This window comes from Equus caballus, unplaced genomic scaffold (assembly GCF_041296265.1).
Source record: "Equus caballus isolate H_3958 breed thoroughbred unplaced genomic scaffold, TB-T2T haplotype2-0001091, whole genome shotgun sequence".
Taxonomy (NCBI): Eukaryota; Metazoa; Chordata; class Mammalia; order Perissodactyla; family Equidae; genus Equus; species Equus caballus.
Window position 1 is genome coordinate 58170 of NW_027222080.1, and position 9115 is coordinate 67284.

Consider the following 9115-nt stretch of genomic DNA (forward strand, 5'->3'; position numbering starts at 1 on the left):
TACTTGCAAGAAATGCAGCACATTGTTTTTTATTTCCTGTATCTCATTTATTCAATACACATTTTTTCCATGAGAAACATTATTGGTGTTAACACTCATCCAAAAGTTCATTACTTAATGCAAACGATTTTCTAGGTAGAGAAAAAAATTGTATATATTTCTGTAGATGAGGGCACATTTTGCAACATATTTTGTAATTTTCCTCTCAGAAGTATGAAAATTCTAAAGAAAAGATTATGAAATATATTGAAGTGAAACCTCTTAAAGGCAGGAACTAGCTTATTTTTTTTCAGTATTTTCTTTTGTACTTCTAAATAGAGTCTGGACTTTATCTTCACATTGTTTTATAGAACTCATATATCTGTATTTTTCTTGAATTTGCATTATTAGGTCCACAAGAGACGTACTTTTTTTTTTTAACTTTTATAAAATACTCAATTTGGGAAAGTCTGTCCTACTCGATTTCAAACAACGTGGGAGCGAGATCTTGTTTGACTTCATCCACGTATATTTTTCAGTAACAGGTTTCAGTGTCTTGCTGATAAATATTGCTTAAATAAAGCATGAATGCAAATTTTTCTTTCTGTAGTATTTTATACTTGTTTTAAAATAAGTTGAAAAGGGTTTAATTAAACATAGAAGTAGCTCCCCTCCAAAAATTTCTCTCCTTCACTATTTGTGATCACTAAGAGGAACCAGAAAGAAAACTCCCCAGCGAGACAAGTGAAATATAAAAAGAATAAGAGAAAGAAAAAGAAAGGAACCTTGTTTTCTATACCACATTCACTTAAGACAAAAATAGGGAAGCTATTTTTTAGCTTGAAAATAATGTTATGTGTTCTATGCTGCAGATATTCAATTTTATATCCTAGGAAACACTACTGTTCTACTAGGAGGCAGTGTAAGTGTGAGTCCTGGCTCTGCCGCTTGTTGTGAGACCTTGGTCAAGCTACCCGACCTTGCCAACCCTTACCGTCCCGGTCCGTAAAAGGTAGTAACATCTACCTCCACAAGCTATTGATCGAATAAGGCTGACAACACAGCGATGACACGTGCCAAGCGCTCCTATGGCACCTGTCATCACGAGCAGCTCAGTGAAGTTCGTATCTCAGCGACTCGGTGGGTCAATGCAGTACACGTAGAAGCACACTGATGGGAATGCGTAGGTTGAATTTCATTACACAGGTTAGTATTAGCCAGGCATTTTACTAGCTGGACTCTGAGTATTGTTTAATCTCACTGTGTTTGATTAGCCAAATTCAAAATTAGTAATTCTGCGCTCAGGTTATCTCATTCTCCACGGCGCGGTCAGAGAAGACGCTGCCTCTTGAGGACCGCAGACCGCAGCGTTTGCAGTGCGCGTTTGCTGTGGCGGAAGAGAACACCGGACGTTCAAGCCCGGGCTCAAGCCACGATCTCTCAAACCATGAAGACATCCGCAGCGAATTTACAAAAAAAAAAAAAGGCAGAGCAACACCGACATGTCAGTCTTCTAAAGCTTCCGAAGCCGCTGCCGGATTCCAGGGCGCTGGCGCGCTCGCGGCACTGCGACAGGGGCGGGGCCGCAGCCGTAAAGCAGCGCCCCAGACCACGTGGGCTCCGACGCGGCCCGGTGCCCTTGGAGGCTCTTGCTGGGGGGTCATGGCAGGTTCGGTGCAGGGCAGTGGGTCCAGGGCTCTGGACCTGCTCCGGACCCTGCCCCGGGTTAGCCTGGCCAACTTAAAGCCGAATCCGGGCTCCAGGAAACTGGTAAGTGGCTGGTGGCGTTGCGGGCAAGCGCTGGCGCACGGGGCGATGGAAGCGGCCCTGCACTGCCCGCGCTTTCCGGGGACTGCTTACTCCAGAGGGTATTGGGATGGAGGTAGGGTTTCTGAGTCCCTGTTCTCCTTAACTGCAGAGGAAAATCTTCTCGCGTGGTGTCAACTCGTAATACGGTTTATGCTTAAAAGCATAATTATGCTAGGGCGTAGGAGCGAAGTCGCACTGCAAAATGATTGTCCCGTTCAAAATTGGAATTAAAATGAAGGACTTTTCCAGTATAGCTTCATGGGAAAGAGTTGAATTGATTTATTCCGTTAGATGTCTCTTCAAATCACTAAATACAGCCAGAAAAGCTGTTAGGTGACGTACTGTAATTTTGAAAATCAGTTCGTTGCCTTCGTGAAGTGACAGGAAGTAAATTAAGAAAAATGTTTTCTTTATAAATTAATCTTTAAATAAAATAATGTATGGGTAGCAATGACATATTTACAATTCCAAAATAGAATTTCTTAACTATCATGTAAGCTTTGTTTGTTGTGGATGTTTAACTCTAGGTTTTTTTCCGTTCGAGCCTGTTGTAGAACCCTTATCCCCATCCCATCCTTGGAAGTTTGCCTTTGAAACACAGCTTGCACTTTGGTTGCAAGAATTAGGTACATCTTCAGAGGCAAAGATGCTGATTTAGAGTGTTTGGACGCTAGAGCAGCTAGGACAGTGCTTGGCACAAGGTAGTGTTAGCTAGTACTGGTTGGTTGGATGAATAAATGGTGTAACAAAAAATATACAACGAAAAGATGAGATACAGTTTATAAAAAGGCATCTGTAGATCATAAAACTTTGTTCTTTCCTTTAGGAAAGACGACCGAGGGGGCGGAGAAGAGGTAGAAGATGTGGCAGAGGCGACAGATAAAGGAGAACGACAGAGAGGAACCCGGCCCCGACTGGGCTTTGAGGGAGGCCAGACTCCATTTTACATACAAATCCCAAAATACGGGTTTAATGAAGGACATAGGTAGGTTGTTCTGCTTTTTAAAGTAGAAAGCCCTGTTTTTCGCTGAGAATCACCTAAAAAATAGCTTGGTAGAAATTGATAGTCACTTTGAAGCAAACTTTTGCCCCTGTTCCTCTGAAGCATCTTTAGTCGTGCAATTAGTTTGGAATAGCAGGGAAAAAAGCCCAGACATTGAGCCTGCAAAATGGAGATAATGATGCCTGCTCTCCTGGTTGTTTAGAGGCTTAGCAATAATATATATAAAAACCTGGCTCATTGTGATTACCCAATAAATGACAACTACGATGGTTACTTTGAGTTCCATTAATGCATAATTCAGATAGTGGGTTAAATTTTCCCCAAATTTGTTTGTTGATTTGTGTAAATGAGTGAAGTAAAATGCTTAAGAGGCAAAGTATTTTTAGCAAAATAAAGGAAATACTGGTTTTGTGTCGTTACCAAAAATCAAGCAGTATAACGTTTCTGTTGTAGTCAGGAGGGTCTTATTTTGTTACCATCTAAATTGTTGGAGGAAAATAGAGAACAAAACTTTTAAGTTGATGTGGAGAACTTAAGAGGAAGAGAGTTGAGTTTTCCAACTGTTACTTTCTTGTTTTGTAGCTTCAGACGCCGGTATCAGCCTTTGAGTCTCAACAGGCTGCAGTGTCTTATTGATTTGGGTCGAGTTGATCCTACTCAGCCTATTGACTTAACCCAGCTTGTCAATGGGAGAGGTGTGACCATCCAGCCATATAAAAGGGATTATGGTGTCCAGCTGGTAGAGGAGGTAAGTCTGGATTAGTATTTTTGGAGTTAGATAGGAGGCTATTTCTGATTTTCATATAATCTATACTCTGCCTCCTTTGTTTTTATCCCTTTTGAATTGTTATAACCATTACATAGTGGTGATTGTGTTTATACTCAGTTGTGGTTTTAGAAAGCCAGCATGATCACGTCGAGGGGCCTCTGTTCCCATGGTCCGGGAATGCTCTTCTCCCGTGTGTCCGTTCAGCTTGTTCCCTCCCTCCCTTTGGTTCTCTGTTCAGATCTGATAATATCAGAAAGGTCTTTTTTGATTTTCTTTTATAAAGGAACACTCAGCCCCCACCCGCTTCCCCCACAGTCGTACTCTGTCTGCATTACTCTGCCCGAAGTATTTTTTCTTTGAATATATGAACACCTGACATTTATTACTAAGTAATGCATTTATTTTTCACTGTCTTCCTCAGTGTGATGTAAGTTCTTTGAGAGCAGGTACTGTGATTCATTCCTATGTTTGCAATATTGGAAATATTGGCTCATGATAATAACTCAGTATTTATGGAAGAAAGGGATCAAATCCAATTCTAATCGCAGTAAAGGACTTTTCTATTTATAGACATTGGCCAGGCATTTCATAAGCAAATAAACGTGTTGTTAATTAACTGCTCCTCCTCCTTGTTGTCAGTAATGTAACTGTGTGAGTAACTTAGTGTCCACTAGAGGGAGGCATATGTTTATGGAAAAACCTTTTAGATTCCTTTGAAAAAGTAAACCTTACGGATAAAGGATTTTCAAATAAGATGATTTGAAGATAGATTACCAAATATGCGATTAAGTCTCAGTATCCTACTCTGGGTGTATAAGGGAATGCACATGTAAATTGACATGGAAAAATCCGTGACCTCTTCAGCTGTTAAACTGCGCATCCCAGCAACTCACAGGTATGTGTCTATTAAACTAACAAAAATAATCCTGAAAACGACACCAGGGCAGTGGTTGTGTAAGTACAGTTCCACATCGTTTACAGCGCTGTAAATTGATTTCAGATTTGTAGTAAATAGTGGATAATAAGACTTTCTGATCCTTCAGCATAAAATTACCAATTTGGAAAGACATGTTTTCAAGGAAAAACAAAATAAACCTAACTGATAGAAAGACATTCCTAAAAATGCTTTTATAATACTTAAAATACTGCAACTAACCCCAATGTCCAAGGATGGGGAGTGGTCAAGCAATCTATGGAATAGTAATTAAAAATCACAAATTATAGGGGCTGGCCCTGTGGCCTAGTGGTTAAGTTTGGCGCCCTCCCCTTCTGTGGCCTGGGTTCAGTTCCTGGGTACAGACCCACACCACTCGTCGACGGCCATGCTCTGGCAGCAACCCGCAGACAAAATAGAGAAAGACGGGCAACAGATGTTAGCTCAGGGTGAATCTTCCTCAGCAGAAAAAAAAAAAAAAATCACAAATAATATGGCAAGACCTTACTTTATTGAGTCAAACGTACCATAATTATTAAAATGCAGGTCGGTATCATAGATGGAAAAAGTGTATCTTAGAATTGATGGAATATTTTTTAAATATATTAAAGGTTCATAATTAATAAAAGGAACTTGATTGGGAGCCAGCTTGTTTCAACCACACCAAAATAGGAAAAAATTCTTATCACTACAAAAAGAATGGTAATGATGCCATCTTTTTATTTTTGTCAGAATCTGTTTTGAAATTAAAATATAGCACATCCTAACTAAAGTGATCAAAAGTAGAACTTAAAAAAGTTCAGGACTACATTTTTCAGTGTTGACCATGGTAGGGAAAGGTAAACTTATTTTCTGTCAGTTTAGAGGCTGTAGTAAAGTCAATAATGAATGCAAAGTGAATTTCTGTTGTCCTTTGCTCCCTTTTTTCTTAGAGGGGGTGACCCCTCCAAAGCTCAGATATTTTATTCTTTCGCTGATTCTAGCCCACTCGTCCCCCTCTTTAACCTTCTCTTGGCCTCTTGCTTGTTAAGGGATAGGAAGATAAGTCATGATCTGTATCCTACAGCATAATGTTGTGGTTAAGAACACATACTGTGGCTGGACTGTCTGGGTTAGAATCCTAGCTTTGTGATTTTGGGCAAGGTATTTAACCTATCTGTGCTTCAGTTTCCCCATCTGTGAAGTTGGTTTAGCAATAATCCTGTCATAGGGTTGTTATGAGGGTTAAACAGCCAACTATTACCGAAGTACTGGGAATGGGTGCTTATATTGGTGTCTACGAAATACATCAAGTGAAAATATAGTCATCTCTGCTCACAGGGAAGGAAAATTGGTAAAAGAAGGGGGCCTAGAAAATGTAAAAGAATTTGATGTTATTTGATAGGACCTGGAAGCAGAAGTCTTTGAAGTAGGAATTGCTGTTACATTGTGGGCATTTTGGAGGAGGAAACACAGTGTAAAAAGGAAGCTTGCCATAGTTAATTTACTTTTAGCCAAGCTAGCTACTCACAGACTATTTTGACGTGTTACAGGGTGCTGATACCTTTAAGGCGAAAGTTAATATTGAAGTACAGTTGGCTTCGGAACTAGCCATTGCTGCAATCGAAGAGAGTGGTGGTGTCGTTACTACAGCCTTCTGTGATCCCAGAAGTCTGGGTAAGCTTGCTCCGCAGTCATTTTCTTCTCTCCCTCTTTGTCTCATGCTGGCTGCATGTGAGGATTGTAAAAGTCCTCATGGCTGTTTGACTTGCCGTTTGGACACCTCTGTTTTCTGTTTCAGGATTTCTTATTAGTGCTGTGGCTGGTGGGGCTCTGTCCTCTGATAGACCTCAGCCAGTAGGTCATAAAAAGGTTTTGTTTTTGTTTTTGAACACAGGGCTTAAATACAATGTTACCTATGTCTAGAAACTCACTAATGGTTGGTAACCCAGGAGTAACTCTGACTTTCAAGATACAAACTTTTGAAAATTAAGCATTTCCATTTGTTTACTTAAAACAAGCTTATTTAATTAAAAGAGTTCTTGGAATTAAGTTCTCATCTTGGTCATATTTAAAAATTAATGATTATAAAATACCATTATTAAAAGAAAACCATCATGTAAATAAAATAGTCAACATTTGCCTTTCTCTTTTTTTAATTTAAAAATTGTTTTAGAAATTCTATGCAAACCTGTTCCATTCTTTCTGCGTGGACAACCCATTCCAAAACGAATGCTTGCACCTGAAGCACTGGTGCCGTATTATACTGATGCAAAGAATCGTGGTGACCTGGCGGATCCGGCCAAATTTCCTGAAGCAAGACTTGAACTCGCCCAGAAGTATGGTTATATTTTACCTGACGTTACTAAAGATGAACTCTTCAAAGTTACTACTCGAAAGGACCCAAGGCAGATTTTCTTTGGTCTTGCTCCTGGACGGGTGGTGAATATGGCAGATAAGAAAATCCTGAAACCTACAGAGGAGAATGTCCTCAAGTATTACAGCTCATGAATTCCCTTCCAAGAAAGCAGAGTTGGAAAAGAGGACTGGAAAAGGAGGCCATGCGATAAAACAAAGAATTGGTGCGGTCACTGTGTTTGAGTGATGTCTACGACCTGGCTCTCAATAATACTTTCATCTTGGTCATTGTATTATTTCTTATCATAGTCATTATCAAGGAAAGTCTGCCTAGCAATGGCTTAAACAAATTAGTTTTTTTCTTATTTTTTATCACCTAAGAAGAATTGGTAGTGACGGTAATAGCCATAGCAGTTCAATAATCTTGCAGTTTCTGTATCTGCAATTCTCATGGCCTCTCCCCAAGACCCTAAGATGATCACCATGGCTCCAGTAAGAATAACCTTAAAGGGCAGGAAGAAGCGGGGAGAATGGTTCAAGCTATAGCTGCCCTGTTCATAAGGAAGCAAAAGTTTTCTCATGACCACCCCTTGCAGACTTTCATATACATCTTATTATCCATAGCTGTGTCATTTGATTCCCTCTAAGGGCAATGAGGCTGACGCACTGAGACTTAACTATGCCTGCCTCTACAGTTGGTAGATGGGAGAGGCAGAACATCCTTGGGGATGGAAATTGATTAGCCAACCACTAAGGACTGCCAACGTCATCAAAAAAGTTATTCATTCAGTATATATTTGTTGAATGTCAAGTATTCTAGGTTCTATTTAAATAACATAATATACATATATTTTATAGGGTACTTGATATTTACAAAATATATTTTTATAAATATAAAATAATTAAAAATACTTTAGAAAAGGTGCACTACTTCAAAAAAAGATCATAATAGAAGTTTTCAATGTACATTTTTTAAAATGTGCTTTCAAAAACCGTACCTAGGCATTCTGGAAAATGTAATGAAAACAGGTATTGCAGTTTGAATGGTACTACGCTAGAAAACAGAAGTAAATAGTTGTAGCAAAAACTTGTAGATATAAAGATGTTTCTGTGAGAACATAAAGGGCTGATGTACCCATAATGCACATGACAGAGGGTTTAACAATGTGCTGCCAGGCACCGTAGCTTTTATATACTCGTTGATCCGTTGCTGCTGCTATTAAGTTGGTTTTTCTTACTAACGCAATAGGATAGACTTAGGGTAGATGATAATAACACATTGTGTTCTGTGAGACAATATTGGGCCGTGGAAAAGAGAAAATTAAAAGGGGCGATTTAATTTTGAAGTTACATATATGATCCTGAAAGAGATAGAGAAACAACAGGAATAGTATTATCTTATAATAGCACATCTATTTATTTGGTAAATTTAAGACAACTGTTTAATAGTATCTTTATTATGTTCAAGATTATCATTATTATGTTTAAGATATTATTATTATGTTTTTAAGACATAATTTTCACTCTGAGCTCATTAGTAACAGTATAACAAAAGTTGAGGCAAATTCATTTTTGTTTTCAATCTGAAAAAAGTCACTTTTGGAAGTTTCAAGAATGGAAAAAGTGCTATAAATGTGTTTCATTAAATTGTTCTTTTAAAAATGTATTTTGAAAGTCTACAACAATGTATGAACACACCATTTTACTATTAATTTCTTCTCCTGTACATATCCGTGAGACCAGAATAAAAATGGACTATTTTCCTGGCTAGATATGCATTTATTTCATAAAGGAGCTCCTAATTGCGAAAATACTTGGGTGAAACCATCATCTCCATTCTCTGGATCCATTCCCAACGTCAGATGGAGAGACGAATGTGACTGGATTTCACCTGTTCAGCTTGTAACCCCAACCTTTGTCTCCACTTGGAATAAAGTTGTGTACTTTCGCTATCAAAAGGAACTTCCCATTCACCATCTGGCCCTTCAGCAGTCCCCTAAGCACTAAAAATAGAAGTAAGACTAAACGGGTGAAATTAATTTTAATGATTTGTTTTACTTAAGCCAGTATTTCCAAGTATTGTCATTTCAATATGTACGTAGTGTACACTTAGTAATGAGATATTTGATCTTCTTTTTTTGTACTAAGTTTTCAAAATCTGGCTTTTACAGCATATCTCAATTCAGACTATCTGCATTTCAAGTGTTCAATAGCCACATGTGGCTAATGGCTACTGTGTTGGACAGTCCAACTCCAGAGTATCTGGGATTTAGCTGCTCTGTTT

The 9115-nt window shown here is 38.7% G+C and overlaps 1 pseudogene; it reads left to right on the forward strand.

Annotated features, from left to right (window-relative positions):
• Nucleotides 1-310: 310 nt before the first annotated feature.
• On the forward strand, nt 311-8601 carry LOC138922549 (large ribosomal subunit protein uL15m-like; annotated as a pseudogene).
• The last annotated feature ends 514 nt before the right edge of the window (nt 8602-9115 follow it).